The sequence below is a fragment of the Sus scrofa genome, chromosome 1 (assembly GCF_054392235.1).
Source record: "Sus scrofa isolate SSC_HxYL_T2T_F1_AM1 chromosome 1, Sscrofa_HxYL_maternal_Yorkshire_Landrace_v2.0, whole genome shotgun sequence".
Classification (NCBI taxonomy): domain Eukaryota; kingdom Metazoa; phylum Chordata; class Mammalia; order Artiodactyla; family Suidae; genus Sus; species Sus scrofa.
In genome coordinates, this window is record NC_139383.1 from 11,172,241 (window position 1) to 11,185,706 (window position 13,466).

The following is a 13,466-nucleotide window of genomic DNA, read 5'->3' on the forward strand; positions in this document are numbered from 1 at the left end:
TCTCATTATCATTTAAATGTTGCTTATGTGTGTTAATTTTATTCTCCTTGCCAGGTAATATCTTTGAAGCAAGGATCTTGTCATATATTCCTCTTCTGTTTTGCACCATTAAATCCATACTTAGATGATTAATAATTGATAGGTCTTAATATCCTAAACTTTGGCTCCAAAAATGAAGGTGGACACCATATAAGAGGGAAATGTTTAACAGCAAGCCCCATTCTTGGAATGATTCTAAATTAACATTCTGGTCTCTAAAATTCTGAATGAGTTAGCCCTTTGAAAATAGTAAATACTTGTATATTTTTGACTCCTTATTTTAAATAACCCTTAAGAAAGAGCAAGTTAGAGATGTAGGTGCCAGCCAGGATTTTTGTGACAGTTTTATGTAGAAGAGAATTGTTGTCCTTGTTCTTCCTGTCTTATCTGACCGAACATTTTCTGTAATCATTAATCTTTATGAGACTGTATTTACAGTTGGTCCAGGAAACTCTGGGTTCTGCATATTTTCTGTGTTCTTCATGCATTGTTTATCAAGCTCTGCCATTTGGGATTTGCACCATTTTATTGAGGCAAGAAATTGAGATCTCTGTTTTGTTGATGCATTTGAAGCGTAGTAAGGAAAATGCTTTTAAGTGGAGTGACCTTAAGTAGCTAGAAGTTCTTTGGGCACCAAAGGGGAAAAAAAGTTAATTCCTATCCAAAGCTTCATTAAATGGACGCTTTGTAAGAAAGGCTAATAAAAGTATGGTGATCCCATTAGTTTCGGGGAATTCTATGCTGCAATGCCTCAGACAGAGCTGTTGGTCCTGCTTTATCAGTAAAGCATCTTAGATGCCCAGTTAAATGGGACTTCTTTCTCTGGCTCTAACTGATGCTTTAGGGATTTTAGAACATTAGCCAATGGCTGACTAGCTTTATGGGATTTATGCACCACTGCAGCCACAAAATCAAGTTTCATCCTCTGAATGTGTGGAAGGTCCCTAATAAATTAAAGTTTCCTCCTCTCCTGGCTCGTACAGTCTTTAGGATTTCAGTCTTCAGATATTAACTTTTGGAAAACCACATTGCAATGATTCACTCGCAGAGAAACAAAGCCATGTCAAGATATGCTACTGTGGTCTCAGAGGGTTTCCTTTAAAATTCACTTGCTATATTTTACTTTATATTTCAGTTGAAATCTGATTTATAGACAGCAAAATGCCTTGATCAATTAGTTTGAAAAATGCCCACCCACCTGTCACAATCTAGAATTCAGAATGTTTCCCCTTGACCTTTCCCAGTTCATAGGACCACTGCCCCCGCCTTGGCCCCCCATGGTTCTTAGATCCCTAGCATAAAGGGGTTTTAGGTTTCAGAAGAGTATCTGTAGGCTCAGATAATTCATGTAGCCATGTTGATATCAGAACACGTCAGCAAACAAATTTACCAGGAAAGCTTCCCAAACGTGCACTATATGTTTATCTGTATTTTTGAGAATGACACACTGCAGGTCTGACACCCACCTACATGTATTATCTCCTTGATGTCCTTTACACTAACAGCTAGATAGATGGGAATGCAGATAAGTGCTGCTTCTTATTTGTCATATTACCTTGAAGTAGTTGAACATGTGATAGTTCAGATTTATATTTCCAACAGCTATATGCCACAGGAACAAATTTTTAAATGTCAACAAACTATGGCATTTAAGATTCTAGTTTTTCACCTATGCTATAAATTTACTTATTTCATACAAGGCATCATCAAAATGGTCTTTTATTTAAAAGTCCAAATGCTTATATGCTTTATGGTTGCACATTTTAAACATCAAAGTCCATGTGTGCTTAGATATAAAATAAATAAATTTATTTATACATATAATGAAGGCGTAAAGTGGGCTTTCTACAAAGGTAACAGAAGAGTAGGCTTTTTAAAAGACACCCTTATTTTGGTTGAAAAGACAAAAGAGGTGGGAGCTAACCCCATCTGTGGAACCCTGCCGTGTGCAGGAAATCAAAAGAAATAAAATGAACAGCATTGAAGCACTGTACCACAAACACTGGTCATGGTAGGTATCTTCAAATATTTGAAAGACTGTCGTGTGAAACAGGAGTTAATTAGATTTACTCTGTTAACTCCACAGGACAGCACGAAGAACAATAAAAAGAAGTTCTAGGGGAGGTGAATTTTTGGCCTGGATACTGGGAACTCTTGAACATTTAGAACTCTTTATAAAGGAGTTGGCTGGACTGCTTTGCTAAGTAGGAAATTCCTGGTTTCTAGAAGTGTTTAAACAGAGTCAGGATGACCTCTAACCAGAATAATTTCGATAGATTTATTGCTCCAGTGCAAAGATTTGCTTATATGACCTCATAAATTCATTCCAATTACAACGTTAAGGGACTCCTGAATCCATGAGAAGGTATGATCTCTTCCAAATCAGCTTGTTTATTTTTCAGAGTCTCTGATGGTTAAGAAAGAATTTTCCTCATTTCTAGCTGTCTTCTGTATTCCCTCAAACAGGAAAAATAAAAAAATTCAGAACAGCTCTTCAGTATTTTTTTGTGAAATGATTACCTCAGGCAGTGTTACAAGTGCAATTAAAATTCTGTCTGCATTCCTTGAAATATAGATAAGCTTTGCAGGGTGTGATCATTCTGAAACATCAGATTTGGGTAGTTATCCAATTGAGGCTGGTAAAAATCTGGGATCCATGATTTTGAGACTAAGACTAATTCCCTATAATCATTGTTATACTTTAGGCTATAAGGTTACACAGGTTCTAGAACAAATCCATGGTCTTGCAGGGAAAAAAAGGAATCTGAGGAGATTGTGGCAAGGATTTAGCTATTTACTGTGTGTAGATGCTTGTTCTAACAAAGCAATCTGGATTTTATTTTAAAAATAAACATTACAAATGTGTGTTCCAAAGCCAGGCAGAGACCCACTTCCATATCAATTGAATAAAACAGAGCAGAGAGCTGTAAAAAAATAGAAGCCTATTGCTGCCTTCCAAGAGTCAGTAAGAATAATAACTCACATTATCAGAAAGGGCAGTACAAAATTACTCGTGCAAAGAACAAGTAAAGACTTCTTGCTTTTCCTCTTTGGCTTTCTTGCTACCAATTTAAGATCAAGATCTTAGAAGGAATTACATTCCATCTTAGGTAGAACTGACAGAAACACATTTTCAATTACCAGCAGGTGACAATAGAACAACAATGTCAGTGGTTTTTTTAAACAAGGTTATTTCTTGCTTTACAAAGGTGACTATTTATAAATGACTGAACAAGATCTCTAACAAATAATATTCCTCTTTTCAAAAAATATAAATGCTATATCTTTGGATACTGGTACATTTAATTTACAATTTTCTGACTTCTTAGGGGTCCCAGGGGAGAAAGACTTAAAAATATTAAATATTAGGTACAACCCAAGGGAACAGAAACATAAACCCATAAACAAGGTTATTACTCATTTCCATTTCAGGAAAGCAGAATTCATGATTCCATTTGTTTTTATGGTAGTTGCAATGGTCATATTTTTAGGACACATTTAAACATTTGAATATGAATGGATGAATGAATATAACATGATGAATGAAGTTAATATAATTAACAGGTGCAGGTTCCATGAGGCACTCTTATGGACAAACCCTATAATTCTGTTTCTGCTTATTTCTCTCTGTTACTCCAAAAGCATCAAATATTCCCCAGAGATATATTTCATTGACTCAGATAAAAAATTCACTTTTTTAAAATTAATTCTACAAATTGAACTTGTACTCATATTAGTATTAACTCATTTTTCTCTTTGTAGACTTGGATTTTTAGTCAAGTTATTTGTAAGTTAAAAACCGGTTTACTAGAACAAGGTTTCCATGGGCTTCACATTATCCTTGTAAAAGATGGATACAAAAATCACTCTATGCTCTTCTTTTTTTTTTGGACTATTTTTCCTAACAGCTCCCAATTGTTTGGAGCATTTTAAGACAAGAGTTAATGTTCACGTAGTTAACTTAGATTATCTCCCATCTATGTTGAAGGTTTTAACGATGCCAAATTATCTCACCACCTTTTCCCTCTCTTGATTCCATTAACCTTAGGATTTCAAAGCAATCTAATTTTGGATAAATTGCTTTCCTGTGTTTTGGCTGCTAGCTTTTGACAAATGTGTTTTAAGTTTCACTCAAAGGCTAATTTTTCTTATTTTAACCACTGAATGCTTTACAAATTATGCTAGCAAGATGTCTTTTATTTCTCAAGTTTTAGTTACTCAGAAATTATAATTTTCTATGGCTAAAAAAAGCATGAAAATTCGATACCAAGCTAAATATCATTGACTAGATTAAATCGTTAAGAATTTATTATTAGGAAAATTTATTGTGATCTGTTTTCTAGTTGGTAACACTCTAAAAGTATTGGCACTTTTAATTGCATTTTGTTTATCGGTGAGAACCACCAATCTTTAGAAGCACTGCTATTTTTGCTTTGGGAATACAAAGTTAGCTGACCCTCCATTCCAGAAGCTGCCACACACACACACCTTTGTGTAAGAAAGGAGGATGGTTGTGCTTGCTTGCTTGCTTGCTTGCTTGCTTTCTTTCTTTCTTTCTTTCTTTCTTTTTTCTTTCTTTCTTTCTTTCTTTCTTTCTTTCTTTCTTTCTTTCTTTCTTTCTTTCTTTCTATTTTTTATGCATAGCCATTTAAGGTACTCAAGAAATTTTTATTAAGTCCCATGACATTGTATTAGACAATGTGATGAATAAAAGCAAAGAAACACAAAACATTTGGTTATCATAACTATCAGTGTAAGGAAATAGACTTACCTCCTCCCAACACAATTTGTCATGGATGGACTGGGAGGAGTAATAATAATACAATAAGAGTTACTAATCCTGAGCATGTCCTTTTGGATCAACACTGGACCACAAGTCTTATAGAAGTTATCTCACTTGATCTTCACCTAGTAAAGGCATATTGCTATTCCTATCTTACAGCTGAGAAAACGTAGAGTCTCAGACGTCAGATAGTTTGTAGCCAGTGCTCAGCTTCAATGAAAATAAATCTAAGTCTGACTCCAACATCGTGTTTTTTGTACCTTTTGTTAATGTTGCATTAGAATGCATCAGAATATTCCGAATACAGTGTTTCAAAGACAGGAGAGATAGCTCTCAGGGATACCTTCACAGAAAAGCTGGTATTTGTGTTGAGCAATGAAGGGTAGTTGAAAGGTAGCAGACATAGACACTGGGGAATCTAACTTTAGGCAGATGGAAATACGTGAGCCAAAGCATGAGGTTACAAGTAGAGGTGTTTGGGGACCACCAGTTCGGTCAGAGTATAGTGGATTGGAAAAGCTGGATGGAACAAAAGGAAAGACAATGGGTAGTTTTTAATATACAATGTATTGAGTTCATTTATTGAGAATTGGAGAAATTAGAAGTAGGATTTGCGAAATAATTAATAAAAATTTGGCCTTACATACCTGGAGTTTAGAGAATCTCAAATTATCTTTTGACACTAATTATGTCTTTAATATTCTTTGTTTTTCCTCTCAAGTGAACAGTCATTACTATAAAGAGAGATTTCCAAAGTAATTTGTATTTCTTTGGTAAGAGAATATAAAATTTTTAAATGCTTTAGTAAATCAATGAATTCTTAATTATGTGCTTTTTTAGAATATTAAAAATATATTTAGCATACCTAGTCATATTATACCAAAATGAAAGATGGATTATTTATTCACACAATTATTTATAATTCTTCAGAAAGAATTTATCCATTTGCCTTTAATATCATGCTTTGTTATCTGCTTTAAAAAGTCTCTCTATATATTCTAGGGAACAGTATATTGTTTGCAGTAAGATTGAGGTCAATTCTTATTGATTACATGGACCTCTTGACTATCCAAATCCATTTGGAACTATGTGATTGTTTTGTTTCACCCTTACAAAGAGATATATTTTTAAAGTGTTAACATTGCTATCCTCTATACAAGGATTAGAAATATACAAATGGCTATATGTATATATATGTATATGGTGTGCATGTGTGTGTGTGTGCGTGTGTGTATACATATACTTTCTCATTGGGTTTTTGTAATTATTTCAAAATGCTTAGTTGAACCTTTATCAGTTCTAGGAATTCATTTGCACCTACAATGAAAAGAGTCTGATTTTGGACACCTTTTTCCCTCCTCTTTTTCAATTTGAATTACTGAGAAATTATTTCGCAAGAATGAGATTTGTTTGCCATGCCATTGAGTCAGGGACAGATTTTAGATCTAAGGCATTTGATCAGAAGGGAGGAACATAAACAAGTTCAATCGTGCATGAAAGCTTCTAATGGAATTCAAATATAAATGCAATATACTTGCCAGAGTGCAAAATTTGTAAAATTTTCATGGCAAGTGTGGGGTTAATACATGAAAAGGAAAAAAACAGAGAAGCAGCTTTCAGAGCAGCAGAGATGCAAGCAGGAAGCACTTGGCCGGGCCTCTCTGAAATGGAAGTTGATCAAGCAATTAATACAGTTAAAAACACAAAAGCACACTTGGATCTTAATCTACCTAAGGAAAGTGATCCAAACCAAATACGTAAAATTGATTGACTAAGACGACTTTCCAGTGAGGTGGAAAAGTCTCATAAAAATCCAGAAATGGAATACAAGGAACAAGGTCATTTGGCTCATCCTGTCTGTCAGCAGTGAATTATTTCTTAGCGATTAAACTCACTTTGGTTCACCAGGGAGGGAGTTCATTTGTACTAATGAATCCACATTGAAACTCTGGTTAGAGCAACAATATTCTCTTTTGCATTTTCTTCAATCTCACTACCCACCTCCCACCCCAACCACATCCATGTGGACATATTTTATTTCGAGAGTGATGGCATCAGTATTACGACTTGGAAAGACCACTGAACAAGTGCTTTCAGAAGACTTGAGTTCTTGCTTTTAATGAGCTTCAGTTATTGAAAATACAAAATGGCACTGTAGTTTGTGATTCCAGTGAAGTAATACTAGCCTTACCCTAGTCTTCATCCTGGGTGATGCTAGACTGTACACTTTGGGGGTCTAGGAAGAGGGTCTCTTTTCTTTACCCTAATATCCACAATGCCCAACATGTCACCTTTATATATAGTCAATTAATATTTTTTTTTAAAAAATCAAAAATTGAATGCATAAAATGCATCTATGGTTCACAAATTTGGGGCATGTTACGTAAAGCCACATAATAATTACCTTCCTTGAGGATCAGCTTTCCTGAAAAGTTTGAAAGGCATATTAATTGATTTAATAGGGCTAATTAAAGCAGATCTACATTCAAACAAATTCAGATTGTTTATGGATAGAATGCAAAATTCACATGAATGTGTAAGGTTAAAACTGGAGATTTCAAAGCCATTTCACCAGGCAGCTGCTTCTAGCATTGCCCTCAGATCTCTTCCCCCCCAGAAGGGGATCTTCAGGGAAAAACGTGTGAATTACAGAGTAGATGAATCCCACATTAGACCTGAGGTATAAGACTTGAAGGAGCAGGATTTATGGTCATAAAGGCAAGCATTTGATCGTTCCACCAGCGTTTCAGAGTGGAGACCTGGCTTGTTCATTTTGTGCCCTGGTACAAGAATAAACTTGCAGAGGGGAGACTTGAAAGGCACGAGGCTAGGTAAGTTGGAAACCAGTGCAGGGGAAGAAAAGGGTAATTTTCCCTTCTACTCTTCTAGGTTCTCCTGGAGCCCTGTAAAATTTGACAAAAGACAGGTTAATAAGAGACAGTTTACAGATGTGGGCAGTACACATCACCTGGGAGAAACCTCATAATGATTAACTCACAGAGGTGGTTAGAACTTGAGCTTATATAGCATTTTAAACGATACATTTGTAGAGAAGTGACAAGACAAAGGAAAAGGTTTCCAGGCTTCCCAGGATGGCAAACTGTTGAAAGGCAAATCCACGAAGGAAACAAAGGGAGCAAGGTGGGTTTGCCCAGGTCCATCTTGGGGCCAGCTTTCCTTTTTTTCTTTCCATGGCCGCACATTTTCCCCAGGAGAGGAGGTTTATGGCAGCCTCCATCTTCCACACGTTTCTGCTTTTAGTCAGATAGAGGAGGCTCCAGGAAGGCACCTCTCTGCATCTACTGATCACCACTTGTGTCCAGCTCAAAACAGTCCTTATACCAAAATGGCATATTCCGAGATGGTGTATGCTGGCCCCTAAAAGAGTGAAAGGACAATGTGGATAAATTCTAGACACTTAGAGCCCAGGAGGTGAAATGTTATAAGTTCAGAGGCGCTTCGAGCCCTGTGATGTGCCTAATACAAAATGACCCAAACAGGGCAGTTTGTGGGAGACTTTGCATTCATGTTATTTCACTGCAGGGCCACAGGACCGCAAAACAGGTAGGGGACTGGCCACCTTCCCAGGGGCTGTCATCGGAGGGCTGAATCCTTGTCCTTGCCCGAGCATGTGTAAGTTCACAACAGCAGCATGACATCCTGGTAGAATGAAAGCCAGCTGGGACAGGAGTGAAAAAGTACCAGTGGGGTCCTGCTCTGCTTGGTTTCTGGGGCAGATGTGGGGCTGCGCCTTTCTTTGGAGGAACTGAATCCCTTGGGACAAAAAAAACAAAAAACAAACTCTATTGATTGACAGCTGGGTGTTCATAAAGCCCAGCTGCACCCTCATCAGGGCCACTTGAGCAAGAAACCAATCATATTTAGGAAGGTCTCTTTGGTGTCTCTCAAAGAGCTTCTAGGACTGAGCAGAGAGCCAGCTGTGAGTCTGTGGGAGGCTGTGTGTATCTTGGCTGCAGCAGGATGTGGGGAAGGCAGACACAGAATTGATCTGAAGTCCAGGCATTGTCAGCTCCTGCTGTGGCTGACAGCTCTAGAGATGTCTAGACACTGGCTGGTATGAGTAGGATTTTCACTGAAGCCTGAAGCATAGCTGATTTCTAGGGACACGTGACCTGTACAGTTGCTCAGAAGGATCCCACGTGGTGGCTTAATGCTCTGCTGTCACTGTTCCAGGTAAGGGAGGTCTGATGGGACAACACAGCATGTGCATGAACAGAGGACACGCAGTACACTAGGCATGTCTGCAACTGACATAAAGTACTCACAGTGTCCCCAAACACAGAATTCCAGGGGAGCCATGATGGGTGGGAGCTGGGTGAAATCCAACGGGAGTACAGTCCAAGGACAGTCCACATCCATGACTAAGTGAGTGGGAATGCTGACCGTTCTGAGGTCCACTTCTTCCCATTTGAACCAGTTCTTGCTTCAAATGCAAAAAAGAAGGTGGTGGTGGTCTTTAAGAAACATCAGTGACAAAGGAACTCTATCATATGCTTTCTTTTTTAACGTATATTTGTTTCATTTCATTTTATTTTGTTTTATTTTTGTTCTATTTTATTGATAGATAGTCAGTTGTTAGAACAGAGGACTGTGGTGGAAGCTCTATTGTATACTTTACACATATTAACTCCCTGTTAGCCATCCACATAAGATGACATAGGAGGACAAGGAAAGATAGGGAAATCCATAATTCCCTTTCCTCTCAGTCCTTCCTTACTCATCACTGAGCTGAAGGCAGAATGTCATTAGAATGTGCACATATCAAAAAGTGAAAATAAAAACAGTTGCTTTAGTTCTGTGCAGAATTTCCACTGTCCTGGTAAGAACAAAATACATATGCATGTACTAGTTTTATAATTTCAGTGATTCTACATACTAATTAAATGCTCTTATACATTTTAAACTGGCAATATATAATGTAAAGATAAATAGTACATAGTAATTATTTAAAATTTTAATTTTTCTTAATTTAGAAAAACATTAAATAACAAATTAAGAAAACACCATGATAAATTGAGAGACGGATCAAGGAAGAAAGGAAAAAGCAGCATATTTCAGTACCTCTAATGTTTTTTTTTTTTTTCAACAAGAGGCCCTAAATTTTCATTTCGCAGAGTCTCAAAAATTCTGCAGCAAGCCTTCACCAGAAGAAATAGTAAGAAACCATCTACTCATCCCTTTATGGAGTGATAAATGATGTGATTATATAAGGCTTTCAATAGAATGAATTTATAAGTATTCCTTCTTCCCAATCAATATGACCCGCTTCTAAGTGTAGATATTCATAGCAGATGTGGGAAAAGAGGGGCTAAAAGTTCAAGGTCAGCTCACTGAGTTCCCTTGAATTTTCTTGAACTTTTCCCAGAAGGTAGGTTATTTTATTCCTCTTAAATTCAAAAATATTGCTCCTAATACTTTTAGATATTGACACTTTAAATGGGAAATTTTAGGTATTTTTCAAGGATGTGCAAAAATCACAGTTTCTCCTAAGAACATTCACGATAAAAGAAAATGCATTGGTACCTAATTGTCAAAATGCGTCACTAGGAAGCTTGGGACCATGTGGAGAAGATGACCATGAGAGCTCCTGCAGCATTTAGTTACTGACTGGTTTAGACCTCTATACACAGCAACCGCCTTCAATTTTCTAATCAGTTTCTTGTTTCATGCCTTTGTACATGTATTAACTTCACAGCTAGATTTTTTCAATTCCTGGGTTTCTATACATGGGCATTTAAAAAAATCTTCTTAGTCTCTTATTCTGATGTTTCCAGAGACATTCAGTGTCTTCTGACATCACCCTCAATGTTTTAACATCTCTAAGCATAGTTGCCCCAAATTGAATGAATGCCACCCAACCAAAGATTAGATTCTATTTAATTCTCCTTGTAATGGAACATTGATTAGTGAGGTCACCATCCATCTTGATAAAATACCTTGTGTTTTGTTGCTAGTTTTTGTTTCTAGTCTACCACGGAATGGATGAACTTATTTTATCGCTATTAAAGTTCTGTTCTCCTAATGGTTGCGAAGATCAACTGAGACAGATAAGATCTTAAAGTAGCCCTCTCCATTCTTTCCACAGCGGATATTTAAGAAAAATAGCGACTATGTCATGTCTAAAGTAGGAATCCGCAAGCTTTCTGTAAAGGACTGTAAACATTTTGGACTTTGTAGGTCACATGGTCTCTATCGCAAGTATATGACTACTCAACTCATGTTGTAGCATGAAAGCAGCCATGGACAATATGTAAATGAATGGAAGTGGCTGTGTTCCAACAAAACCTTTTTTCTTTCTTTCTTTTTTTTTTTTTTTTACAGAAACAACTGACAGGCTGGATTTGTCCAATGGTCCATAGTCTTCTGATCCCTGGTCTAAAGCCATGGCGAAATTCTAGAAGAATGTTATGTCTTTTCAGTCTTCTTTATTCTCCCTCTTCTCCTTTTTCCCCACTTACCCTATAAACCTGTTTCCATCCTCAGCTCTGAGGCCTTAGCGTTCTGAATACTCTCCCTGGTTGATCTCACCTAAGCGCTTGGCTTCAGCGACCGTTCATGTGCTTTTGTTTCTCCCTCAAGGGCCAGAACCCCATATCAAATCTGCTAACTGGAGGTCAGCACATTTCTTTCACAGAGGCATCCCCAACTATCCATAATCAAAACATAATACATTCCCTTTCTCTATATTGAACTACTCCTCTACTGAGGTGTAGCATCGAGTATCCCAATCAGATTCCCCACTCTATCAATATTAAGCCCCACTGATTGATATACGTCTTCCTTTGTCCTCCCCCCTCCCCTTGCTGGTGTCCTCACCATCTTTATTTCACCCTCTGCCTCTTGTATCATTACCCCACCCTGCCACTCCCTACAATCTAGTCTCATTACAGTTGCCCAAATGAAATTACAGAAATGCTTATATATATAATCATGTATCTTAAAGTCTTTGAAGAGACACCTACCTAAACTCCCCAGAATGACATATAATTCCCTCTTATGACATTGTCCTTGCTGAGGCACATGCAAAGAGAAAGAAACAGACAGACATTGCAAGGTTAGGAGATATGGGGCATCCAAGTTCTGAAATCCCAGCGACCGCTGAGAAATGCGTGAATAAAGACCACCGACATAATGCAAAAGCACGTTGTACTACTAGCAGGGACTCTAGCCACAACACTAGTGATGAAATCCGGGAGCTTGTGGGTAGATCATAGGGAGCTAGTAAGAGCCTTTTGCCTGGGTTGAGTCGGCTGCCCTCTTTTCCCAAGTCTCCTCTGTCTCCCGCTTGCATTTCCGCAAGGGTGAAAGGATGCTGAAAAGAGAGGGATGGGTTGTCAAGAGGTGCAATTTCTTACAAAAGAAAATGAGCCCTGGGTTCATCGAGACTTCCAATACTGTGAGAAGGGAGCCAGTGGAGATGCAGAAAGCCAGGTCTCTAGCCAAGGATGAGCAGACCCAAGATCCTTGGCACTCTGGCTACGTGTAAAGAAGCATATGCTGGAAGGGGAGACAGGAATGGAGGAGCTTAGTGGAAGAAAGATGACAGGCTTCTCTCAAGAGCAGATGGCAACAGCCATTCTTGCCTTACCTGGCTCCTAAGAGCCAGAACTGGAAGAACGCCAGCATCAGGAAGTGAGACCCTGTCACATTTCTGTGCATCCAATTTCAATTCATTATTTTTCTTTAGGGTGGATGAGGAGGGGTGAGAGGGGGAGCTGTGAGAAATTCCTAACCAGGTGGTCTCTCCAACAGGACTTCTCTACCTTCTCCAGGAAGTGCTTTTTTCTGCTGCCAGGAGGGGTGCCTTCTAGCCTCCTTTCTCCACACCCCGCTGACTCCCCCTCGGGCTCAGTTTGATGTTCTAGTTGTTAGGAATCTCTCACCCCTGTTCCATCAGTGACTAACACCTCACTCCTATCCAGCTTAGCAGTGTCCTCCCGCTCCCCGGGGCCCCCCTTTCCTCAGAGCACCCAGATGGAATTGGCCACACCCAATTTTTTTTTTTCCCCTACAGTTAGTTCCCACGCAGCATCTTTCATTATATTTAGTTACTCTTTTCTGATTACTTTATGTCTCTTTCCCCTAGTAAATTCTAAACTCCTGGTAACAAGAATTTTGTCTTAAGAGATTTTCTGCAAAAGAATATGGCACATTGTATATCCTTAGCAGAAATTTCTGAATGAACGAGTGCATGAAAGACAAACATGTAATTGATTAGAAATATTTGGGTTGGGATTTTTTTTTTTTTTGAACTTTACTTTTAGAGTTCAACTATGCAATTTTCTTTATGAGGTAAGAGGCTAGTAATTTATATGAAAGGACGTACTATGCTTTTAAATAATTAGCAAAACCACATGTTCCCCATGTAAATGTTTGGAAATACAGGAAAGCACAAAGAAGAATCCGTCCAAGATTTTAATAACCTGACAATTGCCTTAGACACATTATTCATCTTTCTTTTCATGTAGCCTCTTTAAAGTGTTGTGACTTCTTCAATGAGGTATATTTAGAGAAAAATACTATGCTAATATGGAAAAGCACTTTGCTGATGCCCTGCTTAAATACTTCAGTCAGGATGCTGTGATATGTACTTTCTTGATAATCAGATGGTGGCATCACTAAC

General features: G+C 37.9%; 1 protein-coding gene across 1 annotated transcript in view; it reads right to left on the reverse strand.

Moving 5' to 3' along the window:
• Positions 1-4,610: 4,610 nt before the first annotated feature.
• Positions 4,611-13,466, reverse strand: part of LOC146405923 (uncharacterized) — a 296,042-nt gene continuing 287,186 nt past the window's right edge. The window contains exons 4-5 of the transcript XR_014844261.1: positions 9,109-9,266; positions 4,611-8,200 (exon numbers count right to left, since the gene is read on the reverse strand). The gene's annotated coding sequence lies outside the window, so the exon portion shown is untranslated. The remainder of the gene's footprint in view (positions 8,201-9,108; positions 9,267-13,466) is intronic.